This window comes from Monomorium pharaonis, chromosome 11 (genome assembly GCF_013373865.1).
Source record: "Monomorium pharaonis isolate MP-MQ-018 chromosome 11, ASM1337386v2, whole genome shotgun sequence".
In the NCBI taxonomy this organism is placed as follows: Eukaryota; Metazoa; Arthropoda; class Insecta; order Hymenoptera; family Formicidae; genus Monomorium; species Monomorium pharaonis.
In genome coordinates, this window is record NC_050477.1 from 11,214,285 (window position 1) to 11,240,414 (window position 26,130).

At 37.9% G+C, this 26,130-nt stretch overlaps 1 long non-coding RNA gene across 1 annotated transcript in view; it reads left to right on the forward strand.

The window, feature by feature from the left end:
• The first annotated feature begins 261 nt into the window (after positions 1-261).
• Positions 262-26,130, forward strand: part of LOC105835468 — a 35,393-nt gene continuing 9,524 nt past the window's right edge. Inside the window, exons 1-2 of the long non-coding RNA XR_001138980.3 lie at positions 262-1,029; positions 1,109-1,244. This is a non-coding gene — a long non-coding RNA (uncharacterized LOC105835468). The remainder of the gene's footprint in view (positions 1,030-1,108; positions 1,245-26,130) is intronic.

Consider the following 26,130-nt stretch of genomic DNA (forward strand, 5'->3'; position numbering starts at 1 on the left):
ATATAAGACAGAATTTTATCAGATTACATTCTGTTCTTGGGTGTCAGCAACACTTAAAAATATCAGATACTGATATTAAATTTTCATCAATTTATGTAGCTGATAATAATGTAATTTTATACTCAATTTTTGTATCTTTAACAGAAGATTTATTGTAGAATATTTTACGTTCACTGTATATACACATTTACAATTATTATAACGATTAAATCGATACTTTTATAAAATGTATCAAATTTACTTTTAAATCATATCGCTAAAATTTTTTATAATAAATGGTGTTAATATAAGAATGATTAATAATAGTAAAACCAGTAATTAATATGAACAGAGAAATATGTAATTGCAAAAGTAACTTTAAGATTTTTTTAATTGTCTTTTAGCTTTTTATTTATTCATTATTACTTCGTGTAAATAACAATATTTAATAGCAATTTATTTATTTATTTATTCTCTCTTTTTCTTTCTCCTAGCTACATCTCTCATATAAGAACATATACAGATTACATCTCATAAGAAAGTCTCGAAAGTTGCGAAAGAAAGGTTTATATTGTAATAAGACAGGATGGATGATAAGAAAGTCTCGCATCTTTGAAGATTTAATTGGCAAAGAAAGTACAACGTGCTCTTGGCGACAACCCAACAATTCTGCCTAATTCATGGCCCGCTTCATATTGCTCATAAACAAAAGTAAATTATTGAGGGGAAGATATCACGCATCACTTTCTGCACTCGCTTGCATAAAACCACTTATCACAATATAAGAAGCTGATAACAGCGTCTGTCCCGCGTACATATATGAAGATAACTCAAGTTGCGTAAGAGCATGCAGGAGTAGGTCGTGTACTCATTTCACTCGAAGAGTGCAGTATGCCAGTAACGACACACGACGTGCGCGAAACCAGAAACATTTTCGGATAGTAACGTCCACCGTTACGTGTTTTAGCTCGGTATTCGTTGCATTCGTAATTAAGCAACCAATTAAAACGATACGAGTGCGTGACTAATTGAGGAGCCGATAACGACTCGGTAAAAATTTTTTTTTCTCTACTCTCGTCGCTGCTCCTGTTTCTCTTTTATTCTTTCTTTTCCGTCGTAAAAATTGTAGAGCGAATCGCGAACGTGGAAAGAGGAGAGGTGTGTTCCTGACGAGTACCGCGGCGGACGACGGAACGTCGCGGCGTCATTGCAAAGCACCCGGGAGTACCTAATGAATTTCATTAACGACGACGATGATTAAACTGGTAAGATTTTACTTGTCTACGGTGACGTTGTCGTTGTCGTCGACGTCGTCGTTATCGTTTGCCGTAGTCGTGCGATAGTGGCTCGTGAATCACTGCGCACGTCTATCGAGAAATCGATTCCGCTCCGCCGACTCTAAGCACTTTAAGGACGCCCCTCGCGAGAGAGAGAAGTTGAAGCAGCTCTTATCCGCAACTTAACTCACTCCTAAACATGCGTCTTTGCGCTCGCAAGCTTCGCCCGAGTGATCCCCGACGTTGTTCGAATTACTTTCCTACTCCCGCTAACATTCGTGTGTTCGTTGACACGCCATTTCTTCGCGCTTCATTTCTTTTTAGTGTTTATTTCTCGAGCGACAACGAATTAATCTAGGGAGTGCTATTTCGATGTTAATAATGTTTGATTTATATTCTGCTAACGGCGTTTTCGATCTCTATTATACCTCTATTATTATATTTGTTTATAATATATCAATGTGTTGAGATCAGAAGTTATGAAATATGAAATGGGAAGAAATGACACTAATTGAATGTAATTTGAAATACGTCAATTAAGTCGTTAATAACTCACAGAAATTTGATAGTTGAATTTTGAGGTCACCCTTTAAAATTTTAGTTTAAATATTAACGACTGTGCCAACATTATACATATTATATTTCAATTTAAGGATTATCAATATTGTATTAAATTTTACAAAGTAGTATACAGTTGGAAAATTTATATTATATTACATTTAAATATTTCGCATATTTTCCAAAAAATCCTCTCAAATTTTTGTATTAATTTAACACAAGTGTTAAAAATTTAACATAACGAATATATTAGAAAGCAACATAAATTTATTACATAAAAAATTACAAAAAATGTAATACTTTGGCACAATTTGCAAACAGTGAAAACATATTTCTCTAGCAAAATTAACATTTATAATATATTTATAATATGCTGAAATGTACATTTGTACATTAATTTTAAAATTTATGTTTTAAAGCACCTTTCTTTTTATGTTATTTATTTGTTTATCCCGAAATTGTATTATTTTAATACAAAATATTGAATGTCAATTTAACACAAGATATTCAAATAACATAATTACATTTCATTAAGTTATTACTTGAATTTGTTACAATTTAATACAAAGAATTTAATTTTAATTTCAAGGACTGATTTTAACAACGGATAAATACAAAATGTTTTTTACTGCACAACAAAATCTTAATTGAATTGTAATATTGGAAATTCCGTTCTGTCGAACATCGAATTCTACAATAATTATCGTCGGGACAGACGGAAATGTCATTCCAATTATGTGTTTCTCGAGGCTGATGTTTCGATTAACGATCAAGACGAAATTGCACACTTGTCCGTATACGCGAGAGCAAAATTTTGCAGACGCGAAGACACGTTAGTGAAGTAGCCGCTCTTCTCCGCGAAGAATTTTCTCCTTTGAAATAGCGGCGCGTCTTCGCGCGCTATCGTCGCGTACGCCCTTCGGAAAAACTCGAATAGGAGGGCTCGAGGGCGTCTTCTCGCTCCGTCGACTTTGACGATTCGACGCTCACGACGAAGAGCCTCTCGTGCCAAACGAGGTGTAAGCATCGAGGGTATTCGCACGAATTATCGAGCGGGAGACGACCAGGTCCAGGTGCTACAGGAATTGATTTTCTACCTCTTCTACCACATTTTATCCATCTTTTCTGCTTCCTGTCGGCGGCCCCGCGCCATCTTCTTCTTCTCCTTCTACTCCCTTCCTCCGGTACTTACATCCCATAATTGCGATCTCTATCTCTCTTTTCTGTAATTACTTATTATCTATCAATGTCAATCTCCCGTGTTTTCTCACACGAAACAAAAACAAAAATTCTCGTGAATTCCCCGCGACAAAATTTAATTGCAAGTAGCTATATACTCTCGTGGCGTAATTTTTATCAACGTTACCGGCACATCGCCTGTACGCGGAATTGGTCTTTGAGAAAAACTTCGAGGAAAAACCGCCGCGGACAATGAACGCTTAGTGAGCGACGTGTTAAATAAACCTAAACGAATATATCCACAGAGCGTCCGTTTTATCAGGTAAAGCTTGTTTTATGAAAGGTGTCAACGTCTCCCTTGCAAGGTTGCCTCCTCCTCCTCCTCCTCCTCCTCCTCTTTGCGTATATTGGAGGCGCATTTCGCGTGCATCATGACGTGTTATAGCTGATGTGCAGCGCGCGGATCGATAATCTCGCGCGTACAATCGTGATTGGTAAGCGCGCCGATTGATCTGGCGGAGGGCACGTATTAGTGTTGGCGTCCGATTCAGCGACGATCCATCGATAGATCGAACATGGGTCGCACACCGGTGGACAGCTGCCAATCGTGGATGTAGCAATCCAAGCCCGGCGGTCGACGCGACAGCGTCGACACGGCCACGCCGTCATGGAATTCCACTCGAGGAATCACGTGAGAATTCTGTCGCGCGGGAATTCGAGTGCTTCTCCTTTTTTTCTTTTTCTCTCTCCTCCCCCCCCTTCCCTCATCTTGGTTATGCGATGCTCAATTTCTACTGAGCTTTTCCACCGGCATGCCCGGCACGCCTGGATCGATGGTCGAGATCTCGGACTTCTTTGCTCGCGCGATCGTTTATCGGTTAGAAAATTCGACCCGCGGTTTTTTTTTTCGCTTCCTGTTCCGATCTTGCACGAATTCCTGGCCCAAAGCCACAGCTCCTTCGCAGGGGCTGAATTATTGGATGAAGTGAACATTTTAGCGCTTTAACACCTAAGTAATTGCCTGATGGTTGCATCTATGTGCAATATAATTCTGATTTCGTAAACTTAAAATGATAAGAAGATACCGTATGTGTCGTTTAATGAGAGTGAGACTTTTAGAAAATAGCTTTGAAGTTCTGGTTTTTATCGAATCATTGTGTATTTTCTTTTATTGGCAGATTATTATGAGAATTGATTAAGAAGTCAAGTCGTAATTAATTAAATTTTACAGATTTTATCACTACGCAAAGTGCGTAATGGTCAGGGACAATTTGGCAACCTATGAAATATTGTGAGTAACGATAATAATTAAATAACAAGAATGTCATTTTCTTTATTAAACTATATAAAATTTTAAAATAAATCTTTATTCAAGTAAATTTTTTTTATTTAACGCAATATAATCTTATTTCAAAATTTTTATTTTGAAACTAAAGATATTGTCAAAATAACATTCTTTTTTTGTGTGCAAAAATAAATTTAAATCAGTTTTATTTTTTAATTATCTTATTGTTATTTATTAATTATTAAATATTTGATTGTTTATTCAATAAATTATTACTACAATAACTATTGTTAATTATCCTTTATATTTTTATTTTACTTAATAAATTTGATTCTTTTAAAGGCGATGCAACTTAGGTGATCAGTTGCTTAAATTATTTCTTTTGCAGCATGTTGCTAAAAGTAATAAATTAATTTGTCACTGGTGAGAGAATAAACAATGGGTACTTGAAATATCAAGCTACATTTTTCAATGTTTATTGCGTACCAATCAATATCAAGTATATGAATAAAAAGTCACTCGTATAATTTGCATTTACTAACTTTCCCCTATATTACGAATTATTGAAAGATATGCAGCTTTTAAGAATATATTGAAAATTTTCAGTCGTATCTCTTATCTGCGATAATTCGAATTTGACGGTGATGGATGCATAATCGTGATTGAAGTATTAATTGTAAGTATATATACGCACCTCAGACGTATGTATGTACATATACGTGTGCGTACGTATCTCGTATTTTCCTCCAGTTTTCTTCCGTATTAAACTTCACTACGAATTCGATTCTATGCCTGGTGTAAAATTTATCGCTATCGATCGATCTCTCCGCACGGGGAAGAAACGCTACATCATCTGCCTTGCCGGTCATGCAGCTCCAGGCGATTCCTCGCTCCCGGCTAGGCCGGAGAATAGATTCGTGTTTACTTTCTCGAAATCGATTTGCCTCACGAAATATTTTCCACGGCTTTCTGAGCACTCCGCACAGCCGTCTATTCGCCGATTATTTGCCGTTGCTCGGCACGGCTGAAAAATGCGAGCAACGTAATCGACGAACATGCGCGGTTTTGAAACTGCGTTTCGGCCTGCTGAAAATCAACATTTTCCGTATCTATCATATTTCCATTTACCTTTTGACTGCAATGTATCGATGTGAACCGATACGAATCGTAGAGCAACGATATAAATTGATGAAGATAAAGTTCCGTCACGCATCGATTTTTGCAATTGTAATTACTCCGACATGACACATCTTTTTTTTTGCCTTTTGAGAATTTTCTGCCTTTTTATTTTACGAAAATTGATGACACGGCTATTAGGGTTAAAAGAATATAATTTGACACAATGAATGGAAATTTAACTGCACAATTACATTGTAACGGGCCACCGACTCTGATAACTGTGTCGTCGATTCAATGGCTTTTATTTCTGGGATATAAAGTAATTCGCCGTTTTATACGAGGCTAAATAATATAAAATTACCAGTGACATGTTTGCGTTATTTGTTTTTATGAAAGCCGCTATTGAAAACAGCGCAAATTGTGGTTTTCACAGCAAATTACATCGGAACATTTGCAAAGCATGGCGTGTTACTGAAAGAAAAAGGATTTAATTATGTTTATTGATATCAACTACAATCCATTAACAAACAACTCATTAATCAACTGTTCGCGCGTTGATTTTCATCTGCAATATTTTTACAATTTTGTATAAGTATTCTTTGTTTATGGCTTTCGCTTCTCTTTCATTCCAATATGTCATTGTCATTAATTTTCCGGTCGAAGGAGCCGTTCGTTGTGAAGTCTATTCGTCGCTTCGCACATTTAAGTTTCGAAATTCACGCGTAGGTTTAGGACTCGTTATGGGAATTAGCATGAGAAAAGAGAGAATAAAGTTACCGAGGAGACCGGTACTATGGTGACTTCTTTTTGTCTTCTTGCAGAATATGTCAGTGATAAAAAATTAAACACTCTGAAAAAGACACTTATCCTTGACACAAAATGTCATGAAACATGTAAAACTTCCGCTATACACGTAGTAAGAAAAATGATTTCAGTATATTAATAAGACATATGATTGAGTGCGTTTTGATGAAACTAAACAGAATGCTTTAGTTATTATACGCAGTAAAAAACATTTTATATTTATATTAAAACCGATTTTTTTAAATTTTTTATATTGAATTTTTAAAATACTCAGTGTTAATTTAACATAATATTTTGTATTAATATTTATTATTTCTCCGTATTAAAATAATGCAGTTTGTAGGTAAATAAATAAGTAACGAAAATAATGTAGTTTTAAAGCTTAATAAATATAATATAAAATATACATATTAACATATTTTAAATATTAATTTTATTCAAAAAATATGTTATTGCTCTGTTTCGAAATTGTGTAAAAATGTTACATTTTTTATATTAATTTTGTACATCATTTACATTGCTTATATGTATTTTATGTTAAATTAACATAAAAATTTGTTGGAACATTATATCAAATTTAACGCAAATTTTCCAGTTGTGTTGGAAAATTTACAGCTACTTTATAACTCAAAATTTTTTACATCTGTAATATTTGATAAATTATAATTTAACAATTTCTACAAGATTTATGATTTATTTTTGAACAAACATTAATTAAATTTCCAATTAATATACAAGTCAAGATTTTTTTTAGTGTATCTTGCTTAATACGCAGAACTATTTACTACACAAGTTTAACATTGAACTAAAATTTATATCATTAAGTCTGTTTAATTATAAATAAATAAAATATTAAACTTGCGTAACAAGCTTTGCGTTAATAAGCGTTTTGCTGCATCAATTGTTCTTTTTTTTCTGTGTATGAACAGACATCATTTGCACGAAATCAATGTGTAATTTGTCACAACTACAATGTTCTTATCGAGCAATAATATGTCACGCACATTTCTCGAAAATATTTTCAACCATCTGCGTGTTATATCCACTTTCGAAGAATGAATTTATGCCCTTCATTGAAGATGATTTATATCTGACGTTTGACGAGCACGTTGTTATATTGATTTTATCCGGGAAATGAAATATTAGTCGCATACGCGGAATCCAGGTATCGATCGCGCACGGCATCGTCGCCCGTTTTACGTACGGCGTTCCTCTAATTAATTCTATCTCGGCGAGACGAAGTGGTTTCTCGTGTTCCCACGCCTGTGTTTCCTCTCGACGTAACGCGTGAGGGATGTCATCTCGGCGCCACGTGGAAAGTGACGCGACGCGCGGTGCGGCCAAGTACGTGCCGCTATGACGGCCCCGCCACGTTATGACGATGCCATCCGCTTTAATTCCTAATTACCGACGGTCGCGACGCAAACGCCCGTTGATTCGAACGTGAGTCAATTGCAAGCAAATCTATTGTATGCTAAACCGCTAATTGTCCGGCACTGCCCCGCCGATCGACCCGGATGGAGCAGTCAATTCCGTCATTCCTGTTTCCTTTCGGTCGCCGCGCGCTCAACATTTCCGGCAGGCCGCGTCATCGCTGAAAAACTCTAATGAGCAGATTCCGATTGGAAAGCGCCTGAAAATATATTCGAGAATCTTTGTGAATTGTATTTTAAAAGTGCTAATATATAAAGGGAGAAAGAAAGATTGGGGAGAAGGGAGAGGGGAGCTTTGTACTTTATTCAGTTCCGCGTGGATTTAACTTTAACAAAATCCTAACTTATAATTTAATTACAACGATATCTAAAGTTAAAAGTTGGGAAGTGAAGAGAAATGACTAATTGGATTTTTATTGAGGGATATGAATTTCAAGCTTAAGGAGTTCGTACATAAAAGAGATAGAAAATTTTTTCGTAACGTTTTATATTCCGTTTACTGCACAATATAATTTCAACGCTTTCACTTTTATAATTACACACTTACATTTAGTGTATGATCATGCATATAAAGTTATTAGTTTATGCGTGCGTTTAATACCGTGTGTATAATGAAAAACTACTTCAAAAGAATTATGAATAAAGTACGCGGACCGCCATAAAACTTTAACTATAACGGAAAATTAGTAGAGAAAAGACTAAGGTCGACATAGATTTTCTAAAGCGGCGCACTCTTATTTCTTGGAAGCTAAACATTGCACTTGTTAATACTGATAAAAATATATACTTAGATAATTAAAGAAGAAGAAATTTATAGTTTATATATTCATGGTTTTTTTAAATATAAAGACGTATTCTTTTAAAGTGAATAAATCTTTCATGATTTTTTTGACAAGTTTAAACAATTTAATGTATCTTATTGATGATATTAGACCATTCTACAATTTTATAGCGTTATAAAATTTTTATTTTTTCTTTCTTTCCATCATGCCGTTTTAAACATAAAATCTGTAGCGTAAATGGATACACTGTCGATAAGACATACTATAAAATAGTACAAAATTTTATAGGATATAATAGGATATAAAAGGAATAAAAGGCACAGCATTAGAAAATTGATCTATTAAGTTAGCAACATAATCTTTCCGTATTGTCGCATTACATACACGAACGAATTTTTTCATAAAATTTCTCATAAAACCCAGATCATGGCAGTCGTCGAACAACATTGTATTTCGAAGCATTTTATGTTTTTCTCAAATTTATTAATATCTACACATAATTTATAGTTTATTACAGTAAAATATATAAAATATTTTGTTATTTTTACTAAACTGTGTATAGTGAAATTTGATTTTAAAATATGTTGAATAGTTGTTTCAAACGGAATATACATCAAGTAGCAATAAACAGATGTCTTATATAAATTTTATAATATAATATGATAAATTGACCGGCACGTGTTTATACTATAAATCGATAGTGCACATATCAATATTATCAAGAGACTACATAACACACAAGGCAGGAAACTTATAATTTAGAAATTCCAATTCTACTATGATAAAAGTATTTTTCGAAAAACATATAATATTAAATACACCGTTAATAAAAATAAATTTTGCATATAATTATATATTGTATAAAAAATTTTGTTTCGAATTGTAAAAATGTTTTCTTAAAACATTTCATACAATGCTGCATGATAATTTTTATAAAGCAGGGTCTAAAATGCCTTTTGTATATTTCAAAAATTATTACTTACAATATTTCATGTATTGCCAAGTTGTCCGAAACCTATCATCATACGTCGTAATATTTGTAGCGAATTTCGCGGTAAAATATACTGAAAAATTCTCTCTCGTGTGTTGCGTCTTGCGAAACAGCATAAAGTATTTGTATAAATCGACAAAAAACGTTTTACATCGAAGTAAAAGGCTTCTAGGAATTCTCATATACATATATTAACCCGTAAATATTTTGTACGAATGACTCTTAAAGGAAAAGAAAGGGAAAATGTAACACTACACTACTATTTTGTCAGACGGTCATTTTTACTTATAAAAAACTTAATTAAAATTTAATTGCAAGATTTGAAACTATCATAACGACTATTATATCGTCTGAGAGAAAACGCTTTCAGATTTGCAATTATGTTTTGAGAATTTCACTTCTAGGTTTTTTTTTTTTTTTTTTTTTTTATTTTAAAGAATGTGATCTGACGTATATAAAACGATACGTCGCTCTATTATAGTGATTTTCTTTTACTATAACATCGAGTATTCACGTCATCTTATTCACTTCGTCGATCGCATTTACGCGTCAGTCGGTTACAATCCCGACGGAGTTCACCCATCGACGAAATCCATGGCGTAAATGCCCGGGGAATTCAACGGCTGATAATAATCCGCCCGCGATTGCGTTACCGAACGCGGGATGAGTCGCGTTGAGAGCGAGCTGAAGTAGTTCGGGCGAGCAAGAGGACCAGGACAATATATCTGGGAGAAAGTACTCGTAACTCACTTGTGTCGTGGGCGAGCTCGTAATCGTTAACTCCCGCATCAGTTCGCGCGGTGATTGCGCAAGATCGCTATGAGAGTGCAATAGCAGTTGCAGCGGCGGCGGCGGTGGATGCGACTGGAGGTAGGGGAGGGAAGTCGATTCCCGCCTCTTTCTTTCGTCGTCTCCTTCTCGTTATCCACCTCGAGTGCACCGTGTCAAGGCTATCGGAGGCCGACGACACGAACCGCGCGTTCCGCACTCGTCACGTCCCGATGCTCTTCGATTCCCCGCTCGTCGTTCTTCCTTATCGCTGACCGGATAGAGGCAACGAGAGGGAAAGTACAAGCGCGTCACGCCCGTCTGTCAAACTGTCGGGTCTCATTGGGCGAATATCTCGAGTCTATTTGAGAATACTTTGTCTGGATTTATGGACCGAGTGGATGCACGTGCTTTGGAGGAACTCGCACCTAATATTTCAAAACTTCACAAGAGAGATGAAGAAAGAGAAAGATATACGAAATTCTGTTTTACACGGAAATTACACAGTTTCTTTTGTTTAGGTGATAACACCTGTCGCAGCATTGTACATCGAAAGAAATACAATTTTCGAGATGGCATGCAAGTTAATATGTGCAATTTAGGAGCGTCGCGTTTATTAAACTTCGCCGTTAACTTAAATTACACGCCTCAAAAAAGTTTCGACGCGCCACACTAACTTCCGAACTTTTCATTTACGCCGTAAACTAGCGAGATACGAGTAAAAAAGATATTGCCTATTCTCTGCTGGGAAAAAAATATTTTTCTTCTCCGACTGAAAGACGTTATCCGGGAGAGCGCGCAATTTATTTAACTTTTTTTTTTCCCAAGTGCAGTCCGTTTCCAAAGTAACGCAGAGGAGAAAAGCTAGATCTCCCTTCTCCCGCTCCATTGCGCGTTGTTTTTCGCGAAAGCGTTACAAAGGAGCTTTTATACCGTTTGAAAATGTAACCGATCGCTATATTCCGGCGGTACGATTTTGTTGTACCCGGAAGGGGTTGATACGACGGAAGGATTGTACGACGTAAACGAGCAAATTCTTGAAGCGCGTGACTTCCGTTTTCCTAGAGCGGGATATCTCGCAACGGTCTCTCTTTAAGGGACTAAATGAGGAAGCAGCTACGAGGAAATGCACTCACGGTCGTTTTAGCAGCGAGGAAAAAAAAGCAGCGCGGGCGAAAAGATACGGATAAAAGCATGCGAGATTGACCCTTCGCCTTTTGCTTACGCGCACAGGAGGAGGACATGTTGGCAAACGCGAAAAGCAGGATGTGTCGCAAAGATGGGATCCGTAACGGAGCCGTCGTATAATCGTCGCCTGGGAACGAGCGGCGACACGATAATGACGGATCTAAGCGCTTTCGCGCGTCGACGTTGATACTGTGAACTCAACGTCACCGAAGATCCTTTTTTTTCTTCTTCATGCGTGTGTATGAAACACTTTTTATTGCTCCCGAGTGATTTTATGGTCTCAAGACGCGGCGGGGTTTGTGTTGCGTAACGTATGGAGTTCGTAACACAGCGCTACAGATGTGCAACCACCGTGATCCACTCGAGACGCGATAAAGATATCAATGACAGTTTATCTTCGCATTTGCATGAACACTAACGGAAGATTACCCGCGCGATTTCTCCTACTTCCTCGCGTAGCGTAGCCACAGATGATGTGGCTTGTGTTTGTGGGTTTTGATATAAAATTGAAAAATGATTAAAAGGAAATGTTGCAAATGCAACGCCGGTGTGCAATGCGTTTATCTGACATTCGCAATGTAAAAAAGATTCGCATGAAACGCGGTTGCGGTAATTATGTCGGCGCGCGGTATAAAATAAATATTTCTCCATCGCGTACATACGTATATATGTAACATATCCGTTCGGATATAAAACGACCGCAATACGTTTATATCTCCGCAATACCTGGCCCCGTGTAACGCGCGGTAGCAATAATAATAATCATGAAAATTTGCCGGGTAGAAAATCTCGGGTAGAGGAGGAAGCACGATGGGAAAGATACTCATTACTCGGCGCTAATGATTGTTAGGTGGATTACAATTCGTATCCGTAAAGAACGAGCGAAGACGATCGCAGCAGTTTATTAATGAAACGATGGTCCTCGCGGCTATATTTTGCACATAATACCGCTGCGGATCGTAATGTAACGAGGCGTGTCCGTTTTAGAGAATACTTTCGCTCTATCGAGAGAGTGTCCAATTACTTCCGTAGTTTTAATTATCGCGAAATTCTCTTCCCGCTTCTTTCTCTCCCCCTTTTTTCTTTGCCTTCTATTTGTACTCGCCTTCGAAGGAAGATGTCCGTTCTTTATCATTGAAAGACAAATATTGAAAATCTGAATCTATTGGACGTGCCTAGAGATGAAAAAAAAAAAAACCAGTATTTTTTATTCTGATTGGAGTAAACAACGGAGTAAGAAAACTCAGTTTTTTTATGAAAATATTTTTTATCGAAATACCGAGAAATGATGTAAAATTTATTTTTCTTGATATTTATTATGGTTAAAACATTTGATACTCGACAAATATTTTTTTATGCAAGACGGAAATGTTCTTGCATATGGTACATAATATAGATCATTTTTTGTTAATAAATAATGAATAAATTTTTATGTGTCATACACACATACACGCACACACAATTATGTTGCATCTGTTTAACTTAATTTATGAATTTCTAACAATTAAATATAAGTATATTTATGGTCATCTTTTTTGTACTACATTGTATTTATCATAGTTATTTTCATACATATAGAAATCTTTTTCACTGTAGAAACTGAATTCTAGAATAATAATATGGCATCAAATGTCAAAAGAGAATACATATCCGAGTGAAAAACTTTCAGGATTGAAAAAAGCAATGTTTTACTGAGTTTTTTTATTCAAAGTTTTTAGTTTTTTCGGTCATTTTTATCTTTAGACATGACGTTTGTGACTAATTCACGTTTAATTAACTGAATAAATACGCGAATATTAAATTTGTGATTTAGATGGATGTTTTAATATTGAAAAGGTAATTTCTTATTGAGATAATGAAAATATTAAGACTCACCGCATTTATATTACTCGTTCGCGATTTATGCATGAGTGCACTCCCAAAAATCGCCGTGCAAATTAAATTAGCATGAAACGGGAGTAATTTTCTTGTGTAAAATATGGGCGGCTTTTGCACGCGAACTTCGATTTACACGGCAATCTACGAGAAAGCATTTCTTGCGCAAATAGAGAACAATCTCTCTCTCTCTCTCTCTCTCAAGTTGTACAGTAAAACGAAATGAGCTGCGAGGCATTGCGGTCTAATGTCCAACAACGTTATTACGTAGTTTAATACAGTGTTGCGGGTTCTTAAATTCTATATCCATCTGATTCATAATTCTACACTTGCGCATACATCTGATTAGATGTGAATTTAAGCGAACTACGGAGAGACCATTACGTCGTAGCGGGAAAGATCCAGCCGATGATAATTAACCGTGCGAAATACTAATGCACTATACTAGCTAAAATCAGATGTCGCGATTGCGCGAGCGTCGAGAGAGTCTGTCAAAACACTTGATCCTAAACTTGGTAGAGTATCTTACGAGATAATCTCCGTCATTCACTCAGCCTTCACACTTTTATCTCTAATTATGCATAAACAGCAGTATATCATAGAAGAGACATTACATCAAAAGTAATTAAATTAATGTTAATTTTTCTCACACATTTGCACATTTACATAATTATTTTATTTTGCTATATTATATTATTGAGGGGTTTCTTACAACATTTGCAAAAAGTCCAAAAAGTTAAATTTTTAGAATACAAAAAGAACTTTTTACCTTTAACTTCATTGTACAAATATGGTTATTTTTTTCCATTTACATATAAGAAGCAAAGTTTAAGAACAACGTTATAGATTAATATTTTTTAGAAGACTAAAGCTTTCGGCACACGATACGATTTTTCATATTAGCACGCATTACGATTGGTAATATAATCATTCGAGCCAATCAGGACACGTAATAAGATGGCTCGTATGCGATCTAGCATGAAAATATCGTGCCGAAGGCTTTATTTAAAAGAGGAATAAGATTTCTGTGGACTTGTTTGTAGAAAATTTTATTACGTTTATATTTCTTTTTTTCCCATTTGTATGTGATTTTTGCCAAAATTGTTCACGCTTGATAAAAAATGATTTAGTGCTGTTAAACCAAACTTTTTTCTATGGTCTTATTTAATTTTTTGTAGGAAAGCCTTCAGTTTTATGTATTACCTTTTTAATGTCAAATGTTTATATTTAGCAAGTCACGTTAACGTATAAATTACGATTTATGCGCGTGCGATTTCTTCGATGTCGGAGGAGAGGAGAGGCCGTTAATCGTCAAGACTTCCTCGTAGGGTTTCTTTGCGAGATGATGCGGCAGGCGCTTCTTTCGTTGCGCTCTAAAGAACCGCATGATCGATGACGCTGCTCTCCTCGAGCGTCGTGAAACTCACCTCGGGAGAGCAGAGCGCTCGCATGAAAAAGGCAGTTTCCGCAGATGCGGATAATCGATCCCCGCGCGCCGGTTTTCTACGCGCGATTAACGATTTTCCGTACGGCACGGCACGCGCATCCCAGCAGCGAGAGATCACGATGTTAAGAGACGGTCAAGAAATAGCGTTTTCTGCGTCAGCGCAAATGTTAGATCAGCCCTTACAAGTACTAACTTTCTTTATTTATTAAAAAAATCAAGCGAATAAATTGTAAATGAAAATAAAGAATGATGAAAATATCTTATTAGGATAAAGGGGGTAATTAATAAACAGTCAGAAAAATTTTGAATTCTATCTTTTACACAAAATGAGATTATCATTTTACAAAAAATGAAGTATTAGCAATCTAAAAAATAGAAATTGTCAGTAATGACCGTTCAGTATTTTTAGTGCTGAGCAGAGATATTTGTCATTCTTGTAAGAACAGAAATTACTTAATATTATAATGTGAAATTGGTTGCGTATGAAGATTCTGTGAACTTCCTTCTCTCTCAAGATCTTTCATATGGTTCACATCGCAAGTTTTAATACGTACTTCTATCCGTTTCTCTGGTAATTCAGATTTTCCCCCAATTTTTTTTTTTATTAGATTGCCATCGTTTTATTATTAATAACTTATTTTCCTTACACTTGATTCTCCACTCTAATTTATTGCGACGATCCCTACGAGAATTTAAATATAATGTTTTATAAGAGTATACGTAACTAATTTCACGCTATGCAATCGCTATGTACTTTATGTATTGAAGAAGACCCAAATAAGGGTCGGAACGTTTACATTTACTTCGTATAATGGGTTAATAAATTTAAGTATATACATATACACATATTCATCTAGCGTCGACTTTCAGTGGATATTATTATATATATATATATATATATATATATATATATATATATATATGATTTATATTCTTTAGAGACTAAAGCTATTCATATTGTTATATTACATGTCGTATTATGATGCAAATGAGAATTTCAAAATACCATTATCCGCGAAAGAAAATCGTAAATTTGCAGATGATTTGCTGCTCTTTTCTTCAGTGATTAATTGCTCATGCTAGCAATTAAGCCGAACAACGCTGTGACGTGTCGAAGCTCGATTTCTCATCTGTTCCTCTAACAAATTTCCGTCTGTCTCGGTAACGCTCGTTCTTCCGGGCGTCGACCTTATAAATTGGAAAGGGTGTCGGCTTAATAGATGATTACGAAACGAGAGTCGCGAGTTGAAACGGGAGAAGGCAGCCGAAGGGTGCAAACCGAGGAGGACGAGAAGAGGAGGGTCTGAGTGAAGCACTCGCAATTAGCTTTATTAAGGATGAGACCGACACGACAGCGAGCGAAACCTTCAAGTAGAACGGATCGTTTTTCTAGACTAAGTACCAAGATGGCAAAAATATCGAGGTATTTGACCGGTTTCAACCTACAATCAATTTTTGTATTCCGCTCATATATACCGCACACATTGCTTGCGTGTTGCAATCTATTTGAGATTATGAGCTTGCTCGTTTATGATCATTCAGTCTAATTATTTAATCCTTGCGATTGGAAATTATTACATGAGAAATGGAAATACTTGGCCGAGAGATTTTGCTTGTCGTTACGTAAAAATATGTAATGGAAAACCGTGAAAAGTGCGATTGGATATTGGAAAAGTTAATCGTGACTAGCATGGATACATAGACGTATGAAGACGGTGAAAAGTATGGTAATTTCGGAATCGTAGGGTGGAGATCGTCGGTCTGAGTCACGTTGCGTGAGTAAGATTTATTGAAATGTTTATCCGACGTTAAGGGCGCTCGGAAATTCATTCGTCCCGACACGTCCCTTCCTCCGATCTATCATCTTACGCTAAGAAAATCTTTCCGCGGGTAGGATCACGGCATCTATGCTATTTTTCATTGGTCAATGAAGTCTGAATCTCGAAGATAGATATAGAGACGTTATCATAATCTTTCATGGGATATCGCGAACACACGAGAATCCAGAAGGGAAGCTCCATTATCGATTCACTCCAAAATAATTTAAAAAGAAAGCAAGCAAGCTTGCACGAAGGGAAGAAAGGAGAAATCTTTTCGCGTCGAAATTACAATTTAAATTTATTTTTTAGCTGTAATCTATGATGCTAAAGTAAAAATTCTTTTATCTTTAAATAAATTAAAATAAATAAAATTAAAATTAATTATAATTTTTTTTTAAAACCTCGCATGTTAGTTACGAATGAATTAAAGATATTTATGAATTAGTTATGCTCACGACTAACATATTTATTAGTTTCTTAAGACCTGTCAAGAAGAAAAATAAGTGGGAACAATTAATGTATATGCAGACTTTCAATCAATATAAGTTGTCAGCTAAAACTTTTCAGCTAAATGATCACAAAATAGTAGATTATATATGGATGAAGGCGCATAAAGGCATAAACAGACAAATAGACGGCATAACTCGGTAAACTCGTTGTATTCGACGAGCAAAGAGCGCACCTCGAGTATGCGGATCTCGTTTATGTCCGCGACTCGCGATATACAACTATATTCGCAGCGCCGTAATGCGAAGAATCTTCTTTCATGCGCAAGGTGCCATCGTTATTATTACACGATGGCGGATCCGGCGCGAGATGTCTCGTGAGAATAAATTATTCGCCAGCGATAAATAACTGTCCGTGCGCCGAGGAGAACGTGTATAAATGATGCGACCGTCTTCGGTAACGGTGGCATGCAAGAAGCGTCATTTTTACTGTTTTTTCATTACCTCATTTTTGCGAGGGTAAATCGTGTTTGTGCGACGCGGCTGTATAGAAATTAATGATATACGCGTCGCGTTTCGAAGTACTTTTACTAAAGAGGCACTTCGCGCACTAATGTTCTATACTGTAAACATCTCTTGCTCAACGGGCGCGTTTTGCGTCCATTTTCCACGTTGCGAAAACGAAAAATGCCTGGGGGCAATGTGTCGGGGTGTTTGAATACTATAATCGGCGATTATGTAGAAATAATCCGTTAGAATAGAAAACTCGGCCCGATAAATAAAAGATCAGGGCGGACCGAGCGCGCGCTCTCGGCGAGAAAAGTGCCACCTCGCCTCGAGAATTGAATTGGGGCAAACGATTTCTCGTTCCTTGAGCGTGGACGCACACGAGAGAAGCACTTTGTAGCGATCTCTCCGCGTCGGCGTCGTGAGCATCGTACCTCGAGTGGCACTTTTGTGGACATTTTCCGCAATGTGAGAGGGAGAATCGCGGAATCACGGAACCCGCGCCGCGCGCATGCACACACGCGCCTATATCGGAGTTTTCCATCGTGCAGAATCCGGCGTGTTAACATTACGGCGAGCCTCCGCAAACTCACGTCACGCTCAATTTACGGTATCGATCGATCGGCTCAACCAACCGACCGACCGACCGACCGACCGACCAACCGAGCGACCAGCCGGTTACGAGTGCGCGCGCCGTAAAGCGGAGGAGCGATATATTTCGGGAACGCAACGAGATATATTGCGCGGGTCTCAGTGCAGACGGAATGCCCGCCTTTACAACGTCGACGACTTCGACGACCTCCATCAGACTTTGACTCGACGACTTGACTTGGCCGTCGCTCTGTGCGAGGCGCGTGCCATCGTGAAATCGTAAATTCCAGTGCGGTGGAATCTGTCCTTCCACTTCGGCGAGCCCGCCGAAACTCGAGCTTGCTGCTGGAAAACGTAAATTTCTTCACCTCGAAACGTTCTATTTGACGTTTCTCGGTCCACAGGGAAAATTAGAGATGCTTGACGAAGCATTAGCACACTGAGAAAAAAAAATGATTACAATTACCATAATTTAACTATAATTTAGTCATTTTTGATGCGTACTGTACAGTTTTAATCATGAAAATTATAGTTATTACTATGTACAGTGGTAAGTGGATGTTGTAAAAAATAGTTGTATTATGTTTACTGTAATTGTGATCGCATTATTACATAAAAATTATTTTTACTATTCTTATATTAATATTTTAAGTTATTATAAATTATAATAAAATTTTGTCACAGCTGATAGAATATATACGCAAAGGTTATTATTACCAACATTAAAAACGAAGCTATTAATCATAATTTTTTGTCATCTAATTATAGTCAACATTATAGCTAACATTTTATCTCTGTAAAAAAGAATAATGTTATTAATTGTTCCATTTGAATTTTTTCTCTTTGGAATTGATTCCTTATAACTGAAAATCGTGATCTCTATTTAATGCTTATACACAAAGACATATTCTTATTGTTTTCTGAAATAATATGATGATCAACCAATAATTTGATTTTGTTTTAAGTAAATTGAATCCGGATCTTTGGCACAGAGAACAGACGCGCAATTTTTACGCCACCTTTATCACTATTGTAAGTGTTCAAGAGAGTTAATATTTTATATTTCTAATTTTTTCATAGTAAATAATTTTTTTTTAATAGAATAAATAATGCTTGATAAATTAAATTTTTATTAGATGCGGCATACACTTCGAAGTTGCTCTATTGTACTAGTTACGTTTTTCAAATTTTACTGTAACGATTGATGATTTATACGCGGAACGCAACGCTTTTAAATAATTGAAACGATTTTTGTCCGTTTCTGCACAAGCTAGAATTAATAAAAACAAATGGCTATCCATATTTTCGCGAGGTATTTTCCTTCGGTAAACGCTTGTTTCATCCCACGGAAGTTTTTCAATTTAATGTCGATGACGTCACAAATCGAGCTTTTGCCCGGGCGAAATCGGCCAACGAAAAATTGGCGGAGGTGGGGGGAGGGGCATACTTTGCAAGGTAAGCCGAAAGCGCGCGCGGGGCGCGTGTATGATTTACGCTGGTGAAACGCGGGTTACAGATCGGATTTACTTTTTCCCGCGGCGTTCGGATTTGAGTATCGCAGCTCGACGTGGTTGTTACCCTTTGCAAAAAGCATCCCCGTCCGTCCGATTCAAGAATTTCAATGTAGAATCCGATCTTCCGCCCCAATAAGCGCCGCAGAACGAGATAACTTGATCCGCAGAATATCATGGAAAAATTTTACGCTCTCTCTCCTCTCTCTCTCTCTCTCTCTCTGTCTCTTTTTCTCTATCTATCTCCCGAAAAATATGACAGGCGTGAGGGTGCATTTTTTTTCTTTCTATGTCGATGTGCCGCCGCACATAAAGTGAATTGGAAAAATGATATGCTTAATTGGAACTATCGCGTAAAGGACACAATATAGAATAGCTTTCTTCGAAAAGATAAATTTTCTTTCTTTCTTTCTTCTCACTAAGAGACGGAAATCTTGCTCGCTGCTGTTTATGCTCATTTATTTGAATCCTGTTTTGTAATGAGAAAACACGGCGAGTGTAACAAATCATATGTTTTCGAGATATTATGCCGCTTTTTATGTTTCGATATTACGTCTCCCGTGCTCGTGTCTCCTCAAATGTCAGAGGGAAATATCATTTCACGGGAATGTGAGTTTTTAGCGCATTATCCTACTTTTCTGATATCGAAATCGTTCTTGTTACGTTCGCAAAACCTGATTTTCAATTAATTTTAAACGAAACAATAGACATATTTTTCTAATATAGCATTAGGAATAATATTTAATGCTGAAAATAAAAATTTCGCTAGTGAATTTGCTCTCGCTCGTTGGACTTTTCAAAGGGACAATTGTCTATGTTCTATGTACTAATCGAGGGATCCGGCAATGGTAGGCGCTCTGCTTTTAATGCAAGGCAAATCGAAAAAGAGAAAAAAAAGGGAGGGTATATTAACACCCTTTTATAAGAACACGTGTGCTCGGCGCCGTAACACGCGAATGCAACCCTCCTAAGAATTACCTAGCGCAGTTCCGTTCCTCCGTCTCGTTCTCCGTCTCGCCTCTTCTCGCGATCTTTATTCCACTCTCCTCCGTGCCGTCTCGCCGTCCTTCCTCATTTCGCCGGCACTCGCGCGATCGTAAGGGAGGGCGAAACCCTCGTTAACACAAAGAAATGCGCTCTCCTCCCGTATATCCTTAATGGGAACTGACTCAAAGGAACGCCGTGGCAAGCAGCGGAAACTTTTATTTCTCCTTTATGTGTGCCCACCATCAAGTTGGGATGAGGGAGGGAAAAAGAGAAGAGATAGCTGGTAATAAGTAGGTGTACACGTTTCGCTTGGTTTTTTCACGACCGAGGGTTATTCGGGTTTCGATAATACGAAAGCGATTAATTCTTCGCTGATGGCAGCGTAAGTTACTCGAGCATTTTGGGAATTTTTAAACATTTTTATCACGTTTCTCATAATACCACAAGTGTCAAGACCATTTGACAATGCAATATAATGATGTTATATTCGCTAAGATAGAATTGCCATATTTTTTTTCTATCGCAAGCGAAGGAAGGTGTGTTTTATCCTTTTTTTTTTTGCGTTGTGACGCAGCCATCCCTTAAATAACAATCCCAGACAGCTCTCAGGGGTAATTATATTTCCAATCTAGAAGTGGCCGCTTGTCTTGGAAAACGTGCTCTTATCGGCGCCGAAAGGCAAACAAGGAGAGAAACCGAGCGGACGGTCGGGTCGGAGCGACTATACTACCCTTTGCCTTTCGCGGTGGCGTTCGCGCTTCGCCAGCTTCGGGCAAATCCCGTCTCAGCGCCGCGCGTTATTTCCGTTATTTACCCGGCGCCGTAATACGACGGCAGTCGGCGATACGAAACAACTAATTATAATCCGAAAAGTTGCGCGAGTAGTACGTGCGCGGCTTTCCGAACGGCGTGGCGGCGCTCGGCCGCTTGACGAGAACTTTTCCACTCGACTCTCCCCGCCGCCCGCCGCCGCTTTCCCGGCCCGCCCGCTCGATTTTCCCGGGGCATAATTAGAGCTCGGAACGCCGACGCCGACGCCGACGCCGCCGCCGCTCTGGGACACTCTTTATACGGGTGATATCGACGTGACCGATACGGCTCTCTCTTTCTCTTCCTCCCTCCCTCCCTCCCTCCCATCCTTCTTTCCGTCTTCCTTTTCTCTTTCCTACCTTCTCTTTTTCTCGCTCTGTCTCTCGCTTACTCTCTCTTTTCTCTCAAAGTTGGTTCTACGACCGAATAAAAGGACTTATCAGCGGAAGTTTCGAACCGGCGGCGATGCGGCGCAATGTGGCTAGAAGGGGGGAAACCCCCGGAAAGCGGAGGCCGTGCAGTTGCGCGAGCCGTTCGAGAGGTGTCTCGCTTTTGGCGATAATTAAGCTCCCGCGGAGATTGGTGGTAACGCCAACAGCGATCGCTATATCGCAACGATAATCGCTGCCGGCCGATAATCGCTTCTGTGAAAGATCCCGAGGAGAACTGTCGGGCATTTTACGGCTGTGCGATAGGGAGAGATCGGCCGATTGCTCGAGATTGCCGCGGTAATAACGGAATAATAACGTTTGAAAAATTTCTACCCGGGATCGGATTGTAGTCAAGATTGCTCCGCGACGCGAGGTACATTATATCTTAAAGGTCAAATTAACCAAGTCATTTTAGATCTTGTCTTATCGAAATCGTTCAAATATTGGGAAATTAATTTTTCTCTTTTTTTCTCTCAAATTAAATTTGAGCTTGCGCAATTCAAGAACTAAATAAGCGAGAGTATAACGCAATAATAAAAATACAGCGTACGTACAGAAAAATATCTGTTCTACTGCTAAGAAAAGCGATTATATGTACACTCAATTAACTTTTTTCTTTTAAATTTATTTAACGGTTATCTTTAAAAGTAAATATGTGAATATTTTGTTAATAAATTTCTTACAATTTTTTATAATTATTATAAATTTTAGAAAAAAATGTTATTATATATTAAAATAAATTATATTATCTTTTGGAGAATATTATAAAACTGTGTCGAAGAAACAAATAAAATTGAGACAAAATAATAATCAATTTTTTGTTTTAATGTAGTATTTTTAATTATGTACCATTCAATTTATTAGGATTTAGAATATAAAATTCATTAAAAGCGTTCATTAGAATGCTTCTAATGAATTTGTTATAACTTAATTATAACAAATTTATTAGAAGCATAAACATAAAGAATATATGTTTATGCTTCTAATGAATTTGTGATAGAGGTTTGCGGAATATGAACTGATAAAATATTTGATATAAATAATATTTAGGAAAATACAAAGGTTTGGAATGGACAAAAGTATCGATAAACTTTGACTTGTTAATATAAGCATAAATTTAATATATTATAAAGCTCTTTATGAGATACTTATATTAATAATAAAAAAGTATTCACAGAGTAAGCAAAATATTAACATGTAAAGCTACAGCTTAACTCATCGCGTGGTATAAATTTGTGGTTTTGTAGAAATAACTCGGGAACGAATAAAGATATTGAGATGCTTTTTTTTAATTAAAGAGGATTAAATTTTCTATGGAACAAACTACAAATCAACTATAGACTGCACTAAGAGAAAAGTATTTGATATTTGTGACTATAATAGAATAGCAAAATAATTATAATTGAAAGCTCTATTATATTTTATATTTTGGTTTTTATATATAGTTATTACTGCTATAATATTAATAACAACAGCTTTTTCTTTATATTTATCAACTATGAAAAAAATTACTATGAATTAATTATGAATAAATGATGATTTTAAATATGAATATAATAAAATATTTAGGGTGGAATTCATAGACCTTTAGTTCAAGAATCGTCTTAAGTCTAACCACAAGCAGACTTAAGATTTTACTTGACCAATGAAATAACAGTAGAGGTATTGACGTCTCAAGATCGTATTTAAGATGGATTTTGAATAAGATCAGTTTATGAATTTCATCCTAGGTCGGCGATTATAGTAAATATAACATTTGTTTATTGTTTACGTAATAATAATAACTAATAGATATAACATGGTATTTACATGCTTAAAACTATAAGTATGTATTGTAGTTGTTACCGAAAATGACTACGAAATACAATTAAATGAAATTGAATACAATTAATAGAAATTGTAACCATTTTTTATTGTGTTATTTATTCACAATTTTGTGAATATTAATAAAAACTACTCTATATGATTTTTTAATATAGTTTTTACTGCCATTTTGTAAATTTTTTAAATTTAGATTCATTCCATAAACCTCGAGATATAATAATGTTGTTTAGCATAATTAAATATGTTAACTAGATTACCTGCATTCTCTGCAAGATTTACATGGTGTACATTGCGCAGTGGATCAAGCTACAACAGCATATGTTAATATTTTATAACTTTAAAAATAGTCTTTTATTAACATATAGTATAAATACCCCACGCACAAAGGCTTTTGTATTCAAATCATTCTTATGTCTATTTTAACGGGTCAAGGTTTATTAATCTTTCGCCATTTTCAGTTTTCTTCCTTTAATTTACGTAATATATAGTATTTATTTTCCCATGTGTAGTATTATGTCGGCTTGTAATCGAGAGCAAATCTCGGGCTCAGGCCATCCATCCATCTCATCCATCTCCGTTAACTTTTAAAGGAAAGGGGGAGCGAGAAATCGCACTTAACACCGCGTATGCACCGCGTTATGCATGGCGCGATATAAATAACCGATAAACGCGGGAAGCAATTAATTATCGCCTCTTCATGACAATGCTGTACTCCCAGCGGTGCGGCCGATCAGTTGGAACAACCGACTGATATTATTTGCGAAACTCCCGCTCGTATCGTCTATCACCGGGAAGAGATATTCGCGTGTATTCGTGTCGTGCCGGTGCAACACGCGCGGTTTTAATCGCGTGGCCGAAGTTACATATCCAGTTGCGAGCTTCGCGACCCGGGGAGTTGAACGTGGGCGAACTTGGAAATTCGCGAAAATTGAATCCGCTCGTAACTCACGTTCGTTGAGTCGCGACGATTTCTCTCGTCACGTCAGTTCGATTTCGAATTTGAGGCGAGGGACACTCGAGTCTGGGGAAGTCTGGGCAAAACTATAATTTGCAGTGAAGCGGCGCCATTTCAAGTCGTGAGCGCACTCAGTATAAATAAAGCCATATCCGTCGGATTGCAAAAGTTAAATACACGTAGCGCGTGTAATAACCGAATGTTTGCGTAATAGCAAAGTGAGCCGGGCACATTGAAAGCTCGAATTGAAAATATATGGGAAACTTTTCCCAGGAAATTGCATTTAATCCATATATATTTCGGAGGCGCCCTCCATTCTTCTCACCCTCATGCGTAGCTGTACTTTATGTGCGGAAAAATATTTTTGAAATAAGTGATTACGCGCCCGCGCGCGCGCGCGCGCACAAGAGAGATGGAATTTCATTCCGCCATTGTCCTCGGATTTGGCTATTTCGTCCAATTCCGTCCACGGTGTTCAAATCCATTTGTAAAACCCCCTCCTCCCCCCCGCGCACGCAAACGGAGGGATGGTTTTGTCCGGCTGTTGTGGTTCTCGGATGCTCGGAGCGGGTAGCATCGAATTCTTTTCCAACTTCCCTCGCCCCGACTCGGAGGGTGCTGGAAAAAAAAGTGAAGAGCGATGGCACAGGGAGCGAAGGTAGCAGCAGGCAGGCACAAGTGCGATAGGAGACGCGGGATGCTGTCTGTCGTCGTCGTCGTCATCGTCGTCGTCGTCGTCGTGGTGAACGACGGTGGCGAATAGGGATGGTTGTCGAGCAAACTGGTCGCGGGCGGTAAGGGGATGAAAAGTTCGAAATAAAACGATAACGAGCACACCGCACGCGGCAGCGAGCTTGCTGGCAGAAGCCGTCTGCTTATTACGTCACGCTGAACGTAGTTGCTAATTAGTTACATTCAAAGCGCCGCGCGAGCGAGGACGACTACTGGGAGGGACTCACCACCTCCCGCCGGGTGAATTTGTTTTCTCATCGTGGAGGAGGAGAGAGAAAGAGCGAGAGAGAGAGAAAGAGAGAGACGTAACGTCGCGAACGGGAAAAGTATGTTTCACATGCGCGAGCGAGGAAGACGGATGCGACGGGTGAACACGATGAGGGAAAAAGGGGATGAGCGCGATGGAAGGAACGCTGGAAAAAGAGAGGCGGTCGGCGGCCGGAGGTTGGGCTCGCGGGGGTGGTGGAGGCCGGAGCAAACGAGCCGTTCTTCACCCCTGCTAGGCGGGTGGCCGGGTGGGTGGTAGTTGAACGCGGTCTCCCGCGTCTCCTCTCTGTCTCTCGCACTTCCGGTCTCCATTGTCCCTTTTTCTTCCTCTCCCTCTCGCTTTCGCTCCCCTCGTTCCTTCTTCCTTATCCCACTCGCTTTCTCTCGCTCCTTCTCGTTCGCGCTCCTTCTCGTCTCTTCCCTTCGGTATCGCCTCTCTCTCTCGCTTCTGTCCTGTTCCGCGCTCGATTCTCGCAACCCTTTTATTTCGCGATCTCGTTTCCGCGGCAGCGTTTCCTTTTTTTTCCCCTCTTCCGACCTATATGCTCGCCTTCCCTTCTCCTC